General features: G+C 36.8%; 1 protein-coding gene across 8 annotated transcripts in view; it reads left to right on the forward strand.

The window, feature by feature from the left end:
* Positions 1-6,051, forward strand: part of YAF2 (YY1 associated factor 2) — a 79,078-nt gene that overhangs the window by 65,426 nt on the left and 7,601 nt on the right. The gene's annotated exons all lie outside the window — the stretch shown is intronic.

Consider the following 6,051-nt stretch of genomic DNA (forward strand, 5'->3'; position numbering starts at 1 on the left):
AATGATGGATGTTCAATGTTTCTGCAATCTCTCGTGTCATGTAACTTGGGTTTAACTTGATCAATGCCTTCATTTTGTCGTCATCAACCTCGGTGGGCCTTCCTGACCGAGGAGCGTCATTGAGATCAAAATCACCAGCACAGAATTTCATGAACCATCGTTGGCACTGACGTTCTTGTAGACCATTGTCACTGTAAACTTTATGCAACGTTTCACAAGCTTGACGTGCTTTCTTCTCTTTATGGAAGTAAAAGAGTAAAATATGGCAAAAATGCACAGTTTGGTCTTCCATCTTCAACTTGCTGTAGAATCTCCAAAACTCAACCAAATCACTCAATTTTTTTTTAGAATGAAGCTAGAACTGTCAGCTGTCAATGATATCGCAATAACATAGATGTGAATGACTCTAGTACTTCCAAAAATGAACTAGTGCCATCTGTCGCAAACATGCGTCATGACTTCCGACAACCCAGTAAATTGGTCTGGTAGTCTTCCAGCTTGTCTCCTGATTTCAGTCTCTCACCCAACCAGTTCAACTAACTGTTCTTTATGTGTTGATTTTTCCTTGTAGGATAGTGGAAATTTATTAAGTATTTTGTTCTTACCATCGACAGTTTAACACTTATAAGAATTCTAGATTCATAACTCTAAGAAACAAATAATTTATATTTAATTCAGTCTCATTGTTTTATGAAGCAAATCATGCTGTACTAACAAGCGCTTATTTTCAGATTAGTGGACCATATTTTATATGGGCCATAAAAAAGGGAAAATGATTCTAGAAAGATTCTGGAGACAAAAAACTTGTTAAATATGAAAAAGATTTGGCAACAGTTGTATTATAACATTCATGAAGTTGGGGAATTAGGATTACCCCTTTCTCATGTAAAAGCAGGATTGAGATGTGAGGAACAGTGTCATAAAATGGAAAGGTACCCACTTGGAGACAAATGCTAGAGGCGTGGAGGAATGATTGATCATGTTATAAAAATATTCTGTACTCAACCACAACACAATAGTTATATTTCTGAAAATATCATGAGCAGTGTGTCCATGATTGAGGTCTTTAGAGCTTATGGAAAAACAGCATTGGGGTACTGAGGTCATTAATGAATCTAGAAAAACCTAGAAAAATACTCAATTTTACTTAAAGACAACATTAAAAAAAGACATCCTAAGTAGTAATAATGACTACTAAATAAATAACATTAATTTATTGATTGCTTGAAACTTCAGAATTTTATTCTAGGTTCAAAAGAATGTAAATTATTTTAATGTTTGCAGTTTTATTGTAATTCAGTTTAATTAACACTTTTATCATTTATTTTGCATTAAAGTTTGAAGTGGAGAGAGCAGCAGCACAAAATGTAATGAAGTTGTCGAGCCTTCATTTTTTATGGAAGGAATAGATTTAGAGATCCATAACACCTTGGAGACTAAATGATAACTACACCTCAATTGCATTTTATATCTTGGAGTGACTCTCAATTTTAGGTGACTCATTGTTCTCTAGGCACTGCTCTAAACAAATGTTTCTCAACTCTGCCACACCTTTGAGCTTTCTTTCCATATTCCGAATAATTAAAAGAAATTAATTCTTGCTGCTGTTACTTTCTCATTACTGTTTTACTTTTGTGTAGTGGGTGGTTGACCTGGCCAGTGAGTAAGCTTAGAGACATTGCTGTATTCCTTTTCTTAAAAATACTTCCCCATAAAACCTAATTGTCATTTATTCATTCTTCAACAAATACTAAGTATCTAGTATTTTTTCACTACTATGCTTGGTACTAGTTATATAGTGGTACATAAAGCCCATGCCATCTCTTTCCTTGTGGAATTTATATTCTGGAAGAGGAAAGAGACAAAATTAAAACTGCAGCTCCTTCCCCAACATTACCTGTGTTCCTTACTTATTTTTTTCATAGCATTTATCAACATCTAAGATTGTTTATTTTTTGTTTGATCCCCACCACAGAATGTTGGCTACATGAGGGCAAGGAGTTCTGTATAATATTTTGATAAAGGATTATCTGTTGGTTGAGAAGTGAGAAAGACACATCTGATTAGTCACCATGTCCCCTTGATTCTGCCTCTTCACTGTCTTAAAGAACTCCACTGCTGTTTCCTTAGTTCAAGCCCTTTTTATTTTTGCGTGATTCATTAAAGTAGCTTCTTAACAGTTTCCCTGCCTCTGTAATACCTTTTCCCTTAAGACTGCTGCCAGTAATCTTTGTAAAATTCATATTTGAATTTCTTCAATGATTGCCCACCTTTTAAGAGTAAATCAGACTCCTTAGCTTTAGCTTCTCATTACCGGGTTCCTTCCTGTCTGTCTAGCCCTTGCTTTTTCTAATTTCTCTGCCACTCCCTGCTCTCCATCTCAAACTTTATGCTAAAGTAATACCAGTATATTGCACTTCTTCAAGCTTCTTCGCAAATGTGGTGGCTAGACTGGAGGCATCAGCATAACATGGAAAACTAGTTAGAAATGCAAATTATTGGGCTTCACCCCCAGGTAAATTTGAAGAGTGTTTATGGCACTTATGAAAAAATAAAATTAACCATTTAATATTCTCTCTTAACTTTGATACACTTATACAAAGTACAAGTAAAAGATTTCATCTCCTTATAAAGCAGCGGTTCTCAACCTGCGGGTAGCGACCCCTTTGGGGGTCGAACGACCCTTTCACCGGGGTCGCCTAAGACAATCAGAAAACAAAAANTACCAATAACAAAAGATGAATACAAGTCACATTTGACTTCTGCAATTACAAGAGGTGCTCAAAGTGGTTACCATCAGCGTCCAGACACTTCTGATTATGGCGAACTACTGCTTGAGCAACGTTGACCAAAGTGTCCACTTGTATACATTTTTATTGGAACCCCTGGTATATTTTAAAAGGGGGTTCATGGTGATGGCTATTTTTCCTGGTGTACTAATGGTTTAAACTTGAACTATCAAGTTCTTTTCACCCTGTCTATAATAAGTCCTTTGTTTTGTCTATCACAGCACACCTTTTTCTTTTTTTCTGCTTAGTGCTTTTAACAAAATTTACTTTTGTTTAATGAGTTTACTTTTGTGTGGTGTCTACATCATCTGCTAAGTAAACTCTGTGAGGGCATGGACGATGTCTGTCTTGTTTATGGTGAATCTCCAGCACCTTACCTAGTTAGTACCTGACAGTGTGTGCAATAAATTTGTCAAACAGGGTGGATGCTTATAGAATCTTCCTTGGTTAGATTTTTGGGCTTTTGTTGATAATGCATCAGCAGACTCACAACAGATTTGGGTTTATTAGTTCAGCCTTTTTTACTCATTGAGATTTATTAAATTGCTTCAATTTACCATATATTTTACCATGAAGCAGATTGCTTCTGAGCTGTGAGTAAGGCTGCCTCTTTTAGAAAAGAGCCAGTAATTATTTTATATCTTGCTTGTTTGTTTGTTCATTTGTTTTGCCTGTCCAATTTGACAAAACAAAATTGTGATGAGGTTGGTCAAGCTTATAACATTTTTAGCGCATAGAATTTGTTAGGGGATGGTGGGATTGGAGGGCAGACACATAGTTAGAAATGGCATATAAGTCAACATGTACCAACCTCCTACCCTCATGGGAGGTCAGACAACTTCTAAAAATATTTTATTCTGATGAATAGTAAATATACATCAAATAGTTGTTGAAATGTTCCCCTTTTTCTATGTTACAGTAAATCAACAGACCTGCCAAACTTTGGGCTATTTATGAAGGATACATAGAAACACATAGGGATTTCCAAATTTTTGAATACCGTATTTTACAAATTATAGCCTAATCATGACATATGAGTAAGAAGATGACAATACAGTGCAGTTGGAATATGGATAGGCAGCACTTATTTTATTAATTAGGTGACACTTTTATTCTCCTTATCATAGAATTTTTGGCATAGGTGTGCTGTCAAAACCACGGATTTAACCACTGAACATAAAAAGGCGCATACCTTATTAAATGATACCCTGCCCCTTATTTCCTGAGTTAACTAAAATTCTAAAATTCCCTGCTATCCTCCTTATTTTTCTAAGTAAGTAGAAAAAGGATCACAGTTAAACCTTCTTAAGCTCCCTGGAGATAGGAGGGCTTTCTTCTTAATAGGGCATAGTGAAGATGAGTCATTTTATGATATGATGAAAAGAGCATTATAAGTGATGTTCCCTTACCTTCAGTGAAGGATCTTTAAAGCTCATTTAGCCCCTAGAGAGCAGCAGAAAACTTCATTTCAGTAATCTGGCTATATGTATACATATATATTTATAGTTTGTGCTCCTTTTCTCCCAAAGTTGAACCAGATCAAATAACCCTAGAACAGAGGAGCAAAGTTACAATCTTGAAGTGAAAATCAACCATCATTGAAATAAGAATAAAATAATGGAATAGTACACATTTAGTAAAGTCTAGGATAAAAAGAGAAAGAGATACAACTATCAAGAACAGAAATAAATAACATTTTCCTTGAAGCAAAAGAGAACCACAATAGAAAATGTGGTGATTAAAAAATAAAATCAACAAACAATGATAGGTACAGAGATTGCATGGTTGCTTATCAGACCACTAGTTTCACATTTCCATTTGCCCTCAGGACAGTTTTGCTTATATTTTACAACATCTATAAACCCAATATGACCAATACCAAGTTCATCAGTTGGGATATAAACAACAGTAATTTATTTCTCACAGCTCTGGAGGCTGGGGAGTCCAAGATCAAGGCACTGGCAGATTCGGTGTCTATGAAGACCATACTTCCTCATTGACAGCCATTTTCTCACTGTGTCCTCACAGGGCAGAAGGGGCAAGGTATCTCTCTGGGGTCTCTTTTATAAAAGCACTAATCCCATTCATGAAGACCCCACCTGCATGACCCAGTCACCTCCCAAAGGCCCCGCCTCTGCTGCCATCACCTTGGGGGATAGGATTGATTTCAACATATCAATTGGTGGGGGTGGGGCACAAACATTCAATCCATAGCACTGTCCTTCCTAAGTACCCCATTTCTTTCAGTTTTACTCTGTTTGGGGGTGGGGAGAGTTCTTTATCTCTCTTATTCAGGCACACATTAGGTTGTATTATCCTGAAATGTCATCAGATTCACTGCTTCAGTTCCAACCCCCTGACTACATCATACAAAAGATCCTTATTACTACTACTTCATTTGTATTGGGTCGTCGGAAAAGTCATGACATATTTTGTCTATGTTTTTCAAAGTTCATTTATTTATATAAAGAACAAAGATCAATCAATGATATATTGCCCATTTTGCTCGATAACCTTTTGCCATCTTTCATTGAGCTTCATAATTCCTCATTCATAGAAGGACCTGTCTTTATTTGCAAAAAACTGAACAAGGTGCTGATTTAGAGCCGCATCTGAATTGAACGTTATAACAGGCAAGGAGTTTTGAAGAGAGCGAAACAAGCGGAAGTCTGATGGCACAAGGTCAGGCGAGTACGGTGCATGTGGCAACACATCCCATCCAAGCTCCAATAATTTTTGACGGGCAATCAAACTTGTATGTGGTCTCGCGTTGTTGCGATGGAACACAACTCCTTTACAATTAACAAGCTCTGGACATTTCTGGATGATGGATTCGTTCAAACTGTCCAGTTGCCCACAGTACACATTCGAATTGATTGTTTGGTTCCTTGGTAGGAGCTCGAAAAACACACCTTTAAAATCCCACCATACTGAGAGCATATCCTTCCTCTGATGAATGTCTGCTTTCGATGTCATTTGAGGCAAATCATCACATTGGGACCAAGACCGTTTGCACACCACATTGTTGTAAATAATCCACTTTTCATCACCAGTTATCAGCCGCTTCAAAACAGGATCGTTTTCCTCACATTTAATGAGCATATTGCAGATGTTTATACACGTCAAATGAACTTCTTTGAGTTCATGCGGAACTGAAATATGGAGCTTGCTTACGTATCCCAGCTTCTTCAGGTGGTCGTGAATGCTTGAATGATGGATGTTCAATGTTTCTGCAATCTCTCGTGTCATGTAACTTGGGTTT

Source organism: Hipposideros armiger, unplaced genomic scaffold (genome assembly GCF_001890085.2).
Source record: "Hipposideros armiger isolate ML-2016 unplaced genomic scaffold, ASM189008v1 scaffold_318, whole genome shotgun sequence".
In the NCBI taxonomy this organism is placed as follows: Eukaryota; Metazoa; Chordata; class Mammalia; order Chiroptera; family Hipposideridae; genus Hipposideros; species Hipposideros armiger.